Source organism: Calypte anna, chromosome 6 (genome assembly GCF_003957555.1).
Source record: "Calypte anna isolate BGI_N300 chromosome 6, bCalAnn1_v1.p, whole genome shotgun sequence".
Classification (NCBI taxonomy): Eukaryota; Metazoa; Chordata; class Aves; order Apodiformes; family Trochilidae; genus Calypte; species Calypte anna.
The window spans coordinates 15,653,341-15,667,194 of record NC_044252.1 but is presented as its reverse complement, the minus strand read 5'-3'; the positions used below and the strand labels follow the sequence as shown (position 1 = coordinate 15,667,194).

The following is a 13,854-nucleotide window of genomic DNA, read 5'->3' as shown; positions in this document are numbered from 1 at the left end:
AGAAACTGTCTTTCCTTCACTCATAGGGTGCTTTTGTGGTTTTAAATTAGAGTTAGGAGTCTTCTCAGTGCAAAGGAGACTAAATAACAGGCTAAAATACCTCAATAACAGGCATTCATCTCACAGGGAGGCTGCAGGATTGAAACTGGAAGGGGAGCATCCCCAGGTTTCATCACTGCACATTTCTTTCCCTGTTCACAGAGCTGAGAGGTGTTGAGGCTCATGGCAAAACCCTTCTGGTGCCTTGATTTGCTTCCATAGCATTCCTTTGTGTCCTATTCCCAATGATAGCCTTTTTCTGGCATGTGTGGCTGACTGCAGCTCTCTCCTCTTGCTAACCTTGCTCATTCAGTGAATCAGATGGTTTTGTTTTCAGCAGATGTTTCTGTTGTAGATCAGTGGAGAGTTTCTAGATCATTTCACTCCTCTCTGTAAAGCGATTGAATATCAGCTGGAGGTGTAGCAAGAATGTTCTCACCTGCCAAGATTTTAAACTGCTCCATTCATTACCCAGTTCACTTGTACTCCTAGTAGAGAAAGCATAAAGAGAAAGAACAGCAATACCTGTTCTCCATCCAACTTCTCCTGGGGGCTGATGCTGATGGGGCATAAAGAAGTCTGGCTGTGGTACCCGCAAGGGTCTGATCTACTGGATAAGAGCCAATTGTGATGCCAGCACAATGTACCCTGCAGGTCAATCAGGTAATGGCATTAACCACTCCATCTCCTTGTCTCAAGGGTCATGATGCAAAGTGGGGCTTGGAAGAAGGCTGAGGATGTACCTGATAATTAAGAAGGGCTGGAAACCACCTAAAAAGAGGAATGACCTCAGCATGTTGGTCAACTGGTTTCCTAGTGTAGAAGCTTAAAGTAACTAATGCAAGTTTTCAGTTTGTTTTCAAGGAGGTTGGGAATCAGGCTGTGTCTCTCCTAGTGGAGAATGATTTCTGCTAAAAGGAAAAGGATTTGTTGTCACAGGGAACTGTTCACTTTTTGCCTTGGGGGTTGGACGGACGACACAAAAATGTAAAATTTTGAAGTGCCTACTTTATGAGAAATACTTTCCTGCCAAAAAAAGCTAACAATTTTTTTGATAAACCCTTCAAAAACTTGCATCTAGACAAGAAATGAGAACACCAAAATGCTATCAGTTCTGAGTAGCACAGAAACCTGGGCTTATCAGATATGTTGGCTGGGAACACTGATTTACTTGAAACCTTTTCCTGCTTCATCCAAGTCACTCAACTGAGAACTTTGGCTCAGCTTGTGATGTGAGCATTCCTTCCAGCTGCCAGGCCAACGAAGGAGGCTGTAGTTTGGTCTCACCAGTGTATTTTTATTTGTTTTGTATATTTATATTTTCTATATTTAACTTTATTTATTATGCATTTATTTACCAATATAACATGGGAAAGAGGGGAGAGATGAGTTATGCTTTGTGAGCAGGACATCTGTAGTCACATATGTAGACTTGCTGTTACTTGGCACCCAGAGCACTCTGTGATAAGCTGCCACATTTCCAAAGACAGCAACAATAGAAATACCAAGGATACTTTTTCCCTTCTAATTTACATCTTTAATTAGTAACAGTAATAATACAATTTTATAGCCCTTTTAGCTCCCCTTTTATGGAAGATGACAGGATTGTAGGATAGTTAAGGTCATAATGGACCTCAGGAGGTCTCCAGTGCAGCTTTCTGCTCAAATGAGTTCTGGAGATAAGGCTGAGATGCTTGGAACTTTATCCAGCTTGGTCCTGAAAACCTCCAGGGTTGGAGCTGTGCAAACATCCCATGCTCAGCCCGAGTCCTTTGTGGTACTTGCCACCATTAAGCACGTTGAGAGCTGCAGGGGTAAAGGCAATTGGTCTAGGCTGGCTCTTGTCTCTCTCCTTGGCCAAACAGTATGGACTGGAATGACCAAGAAAGTCTCCATCTCCAGGTGCCCCTCAGGTGGATTATCTGTAGAGTTTTCTGTATTATTGAACATCCATAGTGAGGAGCTGGGAGCAGCAGTGAAGCAGCACAGCACATCCCTAGTGGTGCAGTGCTTGTTAAAAGCATTAGAGCATCGTAGCACTTGAATAACTTCAGCTAAAACTGAGCTAGTAAACCCACACACTATTGTGGTACTGCTTAGAAGAGGTAAAGACTCTCCTGGTTATTGCAGGATCTTTAGATTTAAACTTGGTTCAGATCTTGAGTATTTTTGGACTGGTTCACACTCTCTTCTGCTAGCTGTAGGTGAAGAAGCATATATGCCATCTGTCTGGCACACACCTCTCTGATCCAAATTTTTACATTGGGTTCAGAGAGTTGGATGCTTCCGATTCTTCAGCTGCCTCTTTATTAAGCCAGCAACATTGTAATTTGGGGATGATTTTTGTTTTCCTAACTCTAAGATCAGACTGGACCAGGGCACCAGGTTGTCTGGCTTATGTCAAGGTACTTGTGAGCCCAGGGGCCTTTTTGCTTGTTCCATGAGCATGCTTTAGCCCCAAAAGATGACACAATTACAGAATTGTCATGGTTTGAAAAGACCTCTAAGATCACTGCATCCAACTGCCAACAACTGCCTTCCCCAGCCCCCTCGCCCCCCAAAAAGAGGAAAAAAAAAGTAAAAATATAAAAAAATTTGATGTATACCACTATGCCCACTGGAGCATGTCTTGAAGGGACTCATAAGCATGGTTTTAACATGGTTTTAAATACCTTCAGAGATGGTGACTCCACCACCTCCCTGGACAACCTTTTCCAGTGACTGATTACTCTCAGCAAAGAGTTTCTTCCTAACATCAAGTGTAAACCCTTCCCCAGGTGCAACTTCAGGCCGTTTCTTCTAGTCCTCATTTTATTACTTGCTTGTGAGAGGACAACTTCCTTTCAGGTAGCTGGAGAGAGCAGAAAGGTCTCCTCTCAGCCTCCTCTTCTTCAAACTAAACAATACCAATACCCTCAGCCTCTCTTCATAGGAATTTTCTCCAGACCTTTCACCAGCTCGTCCCTTCACAGGGACACAGTCACTTCCCTTCTCCTCCTGGCTACACTATTCCTGATACAAGCCAGGATGCTTTTGGCCTTCTTGGCCATGATAATGCCTCATATTCAGCAGGTGTTGACCAAATCCCCATGTGCTTTTCTGCCAGGCAGCTTTCCAGCCCCCCTCTTACCCAAACGCATAGCATTGCCTGGGCTTGTTGTGACCAAAACACCCAAACTTGGCCTTGTTAAACCTCACAACTGGGCTGGGCCCATTGATTCAACCTGTTCAGACTCCTCTGTAAAGTGTTCCCACCCTCAAGCAGATCCAACACTCCCACCCAACTCAGTGTCATCTGCAGACTTGCTGAGGAAGCCCTCAGTCCCCCTATCTAGATCACTGGTGAAGATATTGAACAGGACCAGCCCCAAAAGTGAGCCCTGGTGAGCAGTCACTAACTGCATTTAACTGGGTTGACTACACCTCTCTGGGCTCAGCTATGCAGCCAGTTCCTAAGCCAGCAAAGAGTACACCTATCTGTGCTGTGAACTGCCAGCTTCTCTAGGAGGATGCTGAGTGAGATGGTGTCAAAGGCTTTCCTGAAGTCCAGAAAGACAACATCCACAGCCTTTCCCTCATCCACCATGTGGGTCACCTGGTCATAGAGCAAGATCAGGTTATGGCCAGTATCAGAGTCAGGAGAAGCTGCTCATCCAGGATTTCCCTTGAACAGTTTTTATTGTGCAAAGTGTAATTCACATTCAAAGTTTATAAATTTTTATCACTTTTAACCATTTCTTCTTTTTGTGGTTTTCCAATTTCTGCATGAGTTGCCTGTCTCAATTTTCCTGCACATGTATTTGTTCTGTATGGATTCCTTTCAAACACGTGATTATCATGGGTAAGAAGGGAGAACAGGGCATGATGTTATTGTGGTTCAAAGGGATCTGAGATCTCAACCTCTGGTTTTGTTCTGTTATGTTTAATAAGAGATTACAATGATTGCATGTCCCACTCTCACAGAGCACATTACAAAACCAAGTCTGGTTTTCATTTTAATTAAAAGAATAAATTAGGACACTTACAGTGCTTTATGTGTTTATAACATCAGCCTTTGTTTTTGCTAACATTTTTGAACACTTCCAAAATATTTTGAAAAGCCAGAAAAACCTTATTACCCAAAGGATCAGTTGAAGGATTAAAAAGTAAATGCCTGATGGAGTTTAGGAGAACTTGGGAAGGCAATACAGTCTTGGTTTGCACAAATCTGCTCTATCCATGCTGTCAAAGCCCACGACCACTAGGGCTGATAAACAGGGTGATTGGATGAGTAGAAGTGTCTGGTAAAGAGCTACAGCAGATGGAAGAGGTTTATGACATTACCAGGGAATCTTTGTGACTCCATACTTAGTACTTCTCTGTGCTGACTGTAACGAATCTATCCCAGACAAATGCCTCCTGTCTGTTCCATCTGGATTCTTGTTTCTTGCTTTTTTTTTTTTTTAATACCTGTTTAATCCCCCAGAATGTTGTACATAAGACAAAATATCATTTGACTTTAATTGCATTTTTTCCATGCACACCTTTAGGCTGAAACAAACTTACATCAGAAGTAATTTATAGAGTTGCAGAATACATAAGGTTGGAAAGGACTTCTGGGGGACACCTATCTGTGCCACTAAACATACACATAGTACAGTTGTAAGAATCCTGGAATTTAACTTGGAAATTAGGGAGACCCATATGTTTATGTATTTATTTTTGAATATTTTATATGCTCGAGGATGTGTCTTCACTTGAGACTGGGTTGTCTAAGATCCCCTATTAACAAAAAATTAATTAGAAAAGACATACAAACATCATAGATAGAACTCCCCCTGGCTGGAAGTTGCAGATACACATTTAATTTGCTGTGGCTGCTGAGTTCATTTGTGAAGATCACAAGAGAAAATAGTTGATAATTAATACCTCTGCACAGGCAGAGTGTTTCTTTTGGGATAATTCATTAGCAAGACAAAGAGCAACTATTTGCTTCTCCTTTCAAGGGTAATGTTATGTGGTTTGCAGGAGGGATGTCAAAGATGGTTCAACCATAACTCATAGAGGCACTCCAACTAAATCTGAAGTGTTAAAGCAGCATCAGTCCATCCTCTTTATTTTTCTGAAGGTGAAGTCTTCTTTTGAATTGCTTTGGACAGATGGATGGTTCTTCTGGCAGTCTCTGGCATGACTTTTCTGTCCACCAGCCTTGTTTACTGCTTTGTGCATGCTCACAGGCCACATTACCTGGCCCAAGATGGGCTCACTTTTTAGCCCAGCTTTGATTGCTTCTTAGGTTCTCTTCCACCCACCAACCTAGCTGGGCTTTACTTTCCTCATTTACTACACTTTAGTGTCCCTCAGTGCTCCACATACCTATTCCCCACTCAGCAGATATACCTTGTGCTATTTATGCTTTGCTTTCCTTTCTTGAATTCCTCTCATCTATGTGGTTTTAATTTCTGCCTCTGAAGCCCAGAGTAAGTTTACCCTGTTTTCAGATGCTTTGCAGTCCTCCCTCAGCCCCTAGGCTACTGTTACAGATTTTAGTGATCACCTCCTTTATTACCAAACCTTTCTGTAGATGGGGTGGAAAGTCAGATGCAAATCTGCTCTTATCTCCAATAATCCTTTTGCTAGAGTAATACTTGATTACAGTCCAAGTTATTCACTGAATCAGGCTGCTGAGATTCATGGCTTCAAAACCATTTCTTATGAACAAACTTTAAAAAGTAGTCATAGAATGTAATTCTTGAAAAGGCACAGTGAAACTCCCCTGTATTGCCCACAGGTCTCAGCCAGTGAGTTGAGAGAGCCTGGGTTAGTAAATACTTACTGGTTTGTGGACATATCTTGTGGACATCTCATATCTGCTAGTGTCCATCCCATCTGTTTAACTTTCCCAAATAAATCTTGGCAGGGAAATAGTTCCAGAGAAGGTGGCTCTGTCTTCTCCACTGCCTCAGAACAGTTGGCAACTGGCAGCCCTGGGGGAGGCTGGCCTAGTGCTTCATCACAGTCAGACTGGCTCTCCAGAGGGCTTTATAGGAGGTGAAGTAAGTTCATTCAACTAGAAAAAGGTTTACTGGAGCATATAAATAGACTTGTAGTAGTTGCACTGGTTACAGGAGTCATGTATCTTCATGTCTTGTTTCATTTGCCTTCCTGTCATTAGATTTTATCTAACATGCAAAAAGAGAAAAAAGCTTCCTTGAGCTTTCTCTGAATGTGATAGACATGAGACTTCAGGTTATTAATCTCAAGAGTGACCTGGTGCTCAGCATCACTCTGCTTTTGGTTTTCCCTCAACTGTAAAAGGCTGAGCTTTAAACTCAAGCTATAGATGCCAGCTTAAAATGAAATTGTTCTGGAAAATGTTGTCAGAAGCTGTTTAGTCTTTTCCAGGCAGGCATCTAAGGAAAAATTATAAATTTCTTCATATTCAAAACACTCCTGCAACAGTTTGCAATGTTGCCATGTTTTGAAACATGACTTAGAATTTGGCAAAATATTAGGGGTTTTTGTTTTTCGGGTTTTTTTCCCCTCCCCCTTTTTACAGTTCTTCTGTCAAAATTTACCCAAATTTGGAGAAAGGATTAGTGCATTGGGGTTTGCAGTTTCCATATACCTGTGGGCTGAGAAGCAGCTGGGTGAGCTCTGGCTGGGAGAGGGCAGCGGATGCTGTGGAAAGGCTACAAGGCTGGGACACAGACCAAAGGGACTAGAACTGGCTTTCACAGCTTGCTGGGAAAGAGGTGGAAATTGGGACAGGTTGAGGGCAGCCTGTTGTTGTCAGGAATCACTGGCTTAGCTCAGCTGGCAAGGTTTGGTTGTAAAAAGCCTGCTGTTGGTGGTGAGTAGCTGTGATGCTGTGCTACCCTTTTGAACCTGATAAGCATTGACCTGGCAGCATTAATGACATCCTGGTAAAGCAGATTACACATGGGCAGCTCTGGACTTGGAAAGAGCAGACTGGAAATTCCTCCTGATATCCTGGAGTGAACAAGGAGCTCAGCTTTAACCTCTAGTTTCCTTACTTCTCCCTTTTCCCCCTCTGGAAGATATATTATTTTCTTTACCTGGTTTGTATTCCTGGGTAACTCATGGAGCTATGAAAAATGCAGCAGGCAATTGTTAATAAAACCCAGGAAAAAAAGAGTTTCCTAGAGGAGGAAACATTGGATAGCAGGGAAAGCCAAAGCAATTCAGTGCTTAAAGCTGCCAGGTGTTTCAGGGATAACTCATTGCCATTTTGCATCTGGCAGATGTGAATTCCAGTAAGGTTGAGGCCAGCTGATTGTGAATTTTGGAGGAAATAAAGTTCTCTACTTAGAAGTGAAGTTAGGAGTGTCATCAGCAAAACCTCTACCTTGGACTTCTGGAGTTCTGACTTTGGTTTATTCAGGACACTGGTCCAGAGAGTCCCTTGGGAGGGGGCTGGGAGGCTGGGCTTGCTTTAAGAATGAAATTCAGAAGGTACAGTAGCAGGCTGTCCCTGCTTGCCAAAAAAAAGGGCTGGCAGGGAAGAAAATCAGCCTGGTTTAGCCAAGAGCTTTTGCATGAACTTGGAAATAAGAGTGTATCAACTTTGGAAAAAGGGGCAGGTGAAACAGGGAATGTTTTAGGATATTGTAAGGTCATGTAGGAAGAGAATTAGAGATGTGCAAGCTCTGTTAGAACTTAACCTGGCCATCTATGTTAAGGATGATAAAAAATGCTTTTATAAATACATTAAGAACAAAAGAAGGGTCAGGGAAAATCTCCATTCCACATATCTCCATTCCATGTTGGATGAGGAGGGAAACATAGTAATGGAAAGAGAAAGAAAATGCTGAGGTACTTAACACCTTCTTTGCCTCAGTCTTTAACAAAAAGCCTGGCTCACTTAGGGCAATTGGGCTCCTGACTTGGTAGACAGGGATGGGGAGCAAAATACCCCTTCTGTAATCCAGGAGGAGGTAGGTAGTGACCTGATGTGCCACTTAGATCCCAACAAGTCTGTGGGTCCAGGTGGGGTTCAGCCCAGGGTGCTGAGGGAGCTGGTGGAGGAACTGGCTAAGCCTCTCTCCATCACTTATCTCTTACTCCTGTAATTTTGGAGTTGTGTGATGAAATCTGTATCCTAATAAATATGTGAGCTTCCCCAAAACCCCTCTTTATTTTCCTAATTTCTGCAATAGAAATGGTTCTTTTATTTTTAAACCTTGCGTGGAAGTGTAATAAATAATTGGTGTCCTCTTGGGAGAGCCTGCATTTTTTTAAGGGTCTGGGATCTGAAAAGGGACCAATAATGCGAATAATGATACAACCAAATAGCTTTATCCATGGCTCAAAGTCATTGCTAGGAGATACAACTGAAAATAAAGAATAGGTCTTCCCAGAGATGTCCTTTTGATGCTCAGGAGAAACAAGCTAGAAATGTCACTGTTCCTTTTCTATCATTGAAGGCTTTAATCTTTTGTTGACGGTCTTTAATCTTCTGTTGACAACAGAAGAAAGAATGTGTTATTGAAACCTCAAGCTCTATAGAAATACACTTTGGATTTTTAGGTGTCCCATTAAAATTAGAAAACTAAGTCATGGAAGTCTTTAGCTTTGAAAGCAAGAGGCTTTCCACTCATGCCTCTTAAGCTTGGAGGAGCCAGGTAATGGTAATGCAGGAGACAGAGCTGGTAATGCACTGCAAGACTTTTGTCTGCAAGACTTTGGCTGCAAATTCTTCAGGTCAATTTAATCAGTTTTCTACTGTGCCTTGGCAGAGGAAAATGACCTTTTAATTACTGGGAGAAAAAAATTATCCTACTAATCGAGAGTTGCATTACTGCAATTCAGTTTATATTTTGATTTATTTAAGGGACATGAATGCAATTGGGCCAAATATGTTAATTAATGTTTAATTGGATAGGATCGGAGAGAAAGTACTGAGTGTCCTTATCAAACCAAAATGGTCTGTGTGCTTTGGTGGATTTATTATCCAGAAGTGCATACAGGTTTTGCAAAAAGTGATCCTGCTTTGCTCATGCATGCTTCAGTCATCTCAATTTTTTACTTTTTGATGCTTACAGTGACCCATATTTAACTTTGCATCCTGGGGAAGCTGTGTATAAGAGAAATAATGTGTCAGAGCAAAGGCTTATAAGAGGATTTTCCATGTGTAGACTCATCTCCCAGGAACTATTTCCACTGTTTCCCAAAATGCAGCCTCAAGGGGTGGGTTGTGCCCACTGACACCCGTGCCTTCATTTTCTGTGCATCGTGGCATGGGGCAGTGATGCCACCATGCTGGGGAGGGGACTGCTGGTGTGGAGCTGGGGAGGGAGATGAGCTGGAAGCAATTCAGTGTCTGCTTATTTCAAGAAGGGCTTTAAGAAAAAAGAATAATCATGGTTTTATTTTATTTTTAATGCTATTAATATTGGTCATTATGAAATGTAAAACTCTACAGCCACCACAGTTAAGTCATACGCTGGCTTGGACACATCCCAATGGATAACAGACCATTATCTGTGTGGTAAAGCAAACAAAAATATTAACAAATCTTAACTGGACTGTCTCTGATGTGAATTAATCACTTAGTTTCAATTGCTGTGCAATTAAATTTACAACTAATGCAATTAGCACGCCGAGTTTAATTTGCAGAAGCTTGGCTGTGCCCTAGAGTCCCAGGGCTTGGGGAACATGTGGCAGTGACCATGGCAATGAGAGAAGCCACTTCTTCTTGGATTAATTTACCAGTCTTAGGGTAACTCCCTGAAATCTCCCTCCTCTGGTTTTCAAGTTGTTTAGCCATCTGTCTAAAAATGCAAAACAGGCTGGGTTTGAGCTGCATGGAGCTGCCCTTGGCAGTGGAGTTCAGGCTGTTATTTTTATAAATGTTTTTTTTTCCCCCCCTTCTTTCCCAAGTGTTGTTCTACTGGTAGTGGCTTGGACTTGTAGCTGCTCAAGAGAAACATTCTCTTTATTACAAGGCTTCTGTTCACTGTTTGGAGGAGTTGTATCTGTTGGAGTTGAACAGTGCACGTAAGCATGAATAATAATGCAAACAGGCCAACAGTGCATTCCAGAAATGGAAGGGGCAAGAATGGATGAATGTAGCTGAATACACCTATTTTTTTCATTTCCTCATCTAATTTACAAGCTGCTAAGAAAACCTGCAAGCTCTGGATGGCAAGTGAAAAAATGGGTGGAAAAGAGGGCGAAACGTTTAGCAATGCAGAAATTTTACTCCTAGGTGAATGGAATTCACATAAAATCTGTGTGAAGGAATGAAAATAAGGGTTTAGCTATTACTGTCCAGGAAGGTAGCTGGGAAAATATCTTTAAATCCAAGAAATGAGAGTAGAAAATTTCCAGCATAAATACACACACACACATATATATATATTTTATAGTTTTCCAAAGATTGGATGTAATTCAAATAAGAGAACCTGGGGGAAAAAAAAAACCAAAAAACCCAACAAAACCCCAGGGAGCCTCCTATATAGTTGTGACCTGAGACTTTTGAGCATGATCCAAACATGAGCATGAATTATTTGATATATATCACATAAATTATTCATATAATACTACTTATATATAGTTCTGCATGGTTGAACTCATTTCTGGCAGCTGTTTCTCCCATGTTGGGAGCAAGCTGGTGGCTTCTGGAGGTACCATTGTGTTCTGTATCCTCATGCTCACCTTTGTTGTGAGAAAGCCAAATGGATGGCACCCTTTGAACTAAAAAACTGGTCATAAAAGTTTCTGAAAACATCTCAGAGACACTGATGTGATGTGGGGAAGGCTCATTTCCCTGGCTGCAGGACCATTAATGAAGTGACTCATCAGTCAGAAGATGCCAGGACACATTCTGTCCATGTGGGAATGGAGAAGAACAGGGACTTGTGGGAAATCTGAAGCCTAGCCACCAAAATAAATTTTACTCTTTGTAACTCCTTCATGCTAGCTGAGACAGATTTTTGGTTTTTGTTCTGTCTTTGTGAAAAGTAACTTGCTTTGTCCTCTATCAGCATGGAATAATTTTGTACAGCTGACATAAAAATTCATACTTAGAATGCAAGCTAAAGCTCCTGAATCAACTGAGCTTTAAAGGAATACCAATACTGATTTCAAGAATGCTCTATATTTTTCCAGGAAAGTGGCATTTTGCAATCTTTTTGCCTCAAGTGAAGCGTTATTTGCATTATTTGGTATTTGTCTCACAGAGATGTCAAAGGAAGTTGCAACTCCTTTAATTGATCACCATTGGATTGCATTTCTTTTTATTTCTTTATCTGGTTGATACATTACAAAAAGGAATGTATTTCCTACTCAGAAAGCTGCACTGTGTAGGCTGCAAGCTAGAAAAAAGAAAATCAGTTAAATTCCTTCTGTTTGTAGCTGTGTTAGATCCTTTATTTCCATGAATGGTGAATTTGGCTCACGGTCTGGGGAGTTTATTGTCAGGTGTTTAGTATTCCAGATTGCTTAATTACACCACAGAAGAATGAGAGACTTTCTCCAGTACACTAAACAGTGTATTTATTACTGAACCATAATGAAACAACCTACCCACATCTCTTCTCTTGCTGTAATATCAAAGATTGAGTGAATATCTGTGCCTTTCAGTTCCAGCCTTCTTCAGGATACTGTCCTGTTCACTCTCTCTCTTATGTCTTTAGAAAACAGTATTCTGCTTTTTATATATATATATATATTTTCTGCTGCAGCAGCTGAGTTTGTCTAATGAAATCTCTTGTGGAGTGTTTTGTGACTTGGTAGAAAAGGTTTTGCTCATCTCCTTATGAGGGAAACCTTCCTTTGGAGTATGTTGTGAGTCTTGAGGAGGAGATTCAATGATGCCTTGTGGAAACAGAGGTTTTCATGTTCTAACTGATTCAGGGAGGCTTTTCTGAAATAATGATGTTTCAATCATCTTTGCACCCTTGCATTCCTTCTGATGGTTTCAGGTAGAAACACAATTCTTACAGTAGCCATTTTATCTGTGGGAGTAACTTCAAAACACCACTTTGTTAGCAGAACTTGTAAAAAATGCTTTTAAATGACTGCATGTGAAATTTATACTCTTCAACTTTCCAAAAAGCAAATTTTAGTTTTGTTTTGACAAACCAAGTTGGTGCATCATTGTCACATATATACTTCTGGAAGAACAATTACGTCACAAATAAAATGTTTTGTAGCAAAAACTGCATTCACGAGCTTGTGTGTTGTCTTTGCAGTCTGTGCTTCATTCATCTTTATTTGGAATGCAAAAATTAAATGAGCATTAAATTTAAAAAATATATAAACAAAGCATTTTTAAGTTTCAAAGCAATTAAGAGAGTAATTATTGATAATCTCAAAATATGAGCAGTTTTCATGCAGAAAATTCATATTAAATTCATCAGAACAGAAGTTTATCTTCTTTTCTAACTGATATCTAAACACTACAAATTCTGAGGTCATGAGAAATTTTAACTCTAAGTTTTTGCTTAATGCATATGGTTTTGGGGGGTTTGTTGTGAAAGAGAAACTGTTGAATTTGAGTTTTATCTTTGCCCAGGGAGTTTCTGAAGCTTATGATTTTCTCCTGAACTCTATAGCTGCTGCTCAAAACTCAGTGGAGCCAGTGGGTGGGGTGACCAAGAAGGCCACGAAGCATCCTGTCTGGTATCAGCAACAGTGTGGCTGCAATCACCAGAGCAGGGATCTTCTCCCTGTGCTTGGTCCTGGCATCAGGTCTGGGCCCCTCCCAACAAAAAGGTCACTGAAGGGCTGTAGCATGTCTAGAGAGAAGGGCAACAAGGCTGGGGAAGGGTCTGGAGCACAAGTCCTATGATGAGCAGCTAAGGGAAATAGGGATGTTTAGCCTAGAGAAAAGAAGGCTGAGGGGAGACCTTCACATGGTCTGCAACTACCTGAAAGGAGGGTTGGAGTGAGGAAGGGTTGGTCTGCTCTCTTAAGGAGGAAAATGGCCTCAGGGGTTTAGAACTGGATGACCTTTAATGTTCCTTCAATCCAAAACCATTCTGTGATTCTATGAAGATGTTCTGGGGAGGTTTAGATTGGATATTAGGAATAATTTCTTTCCCAAAAGGGCAATCAGGCTGTGGAACAGGCTGCCCAGAGCAGTGGTGGCGTCACCATCCCTGGAGGTGTTCAGAAGCCATGTAGGTGTGATGCTGAGGGAGGTGTTTAGTGAGAGGCTTGACAGTGCTGGGGTAATGGTTGGACTTGATGGTTCAACCAAAATGGTTCTCTGGTTCTGTGATAAATCCATATAAATCTAAATAACTTCTGCCTTGGGAATTTGACCCCCTCTTTTGTAAAGGAAATTAGTTGGCTCTGGTTTTGTTTTTGTTGAGTATCATTTTACCTCTTCCTGCCTGTTTCCAGAGTAGTATGCTGTGAAATCTCTGTATTTTTAAAGTAATTGTTTTAATTTCATCACTAATACACTGCTTATGTACTGGGAGAAATGCTTGATGCAGTTAAAAGAAAGTAATGAAGACTCCATTAAAATAGTGTGTGCAATATTATTGTTTCTGTCTCAGATCTCCAAGTCTTGTGCTATAATCAGGCAGGAATTCATCATCAAGGTGTGGTAGTGAGAGCAGGGGGATGAATCTCAAAGTGCTTTTGAATAGGAGCTATTTGTGTATTACTGCTCAGCTTTTGTTCTCTTTTCTCTGGAACTGCTTATGACTCAATGAGTTGAAAGTGCAGTAAACTTACCCCCTTTGTGGATATTCAGTTTACAGCTTTTTGCAGACATGTCCCTATTCCAACTCTGCTGAAACTCAGTTGTATTAAAAGTCATCTAGGAGTCTCTGAGGTTTGGGGCACCATTAAAGGTTG

The 13,854-nt window shown here is 41.2% G+C and overlaps 1 protein-coding gene across 5 annotated transcripts in view; it reads left to right on the top strand.

Moving 5' to 3' along the window:
• Window positions 1-13,854, top strand: part of PRKG1 (protein kinase cGMP-dependent 1) — a 453,965-nt gene that overhangs the window by 185,963 nt on the left and 254,148 nt on the right. The gene's annotated exons all lie outside the window — the stretch shown is intronic.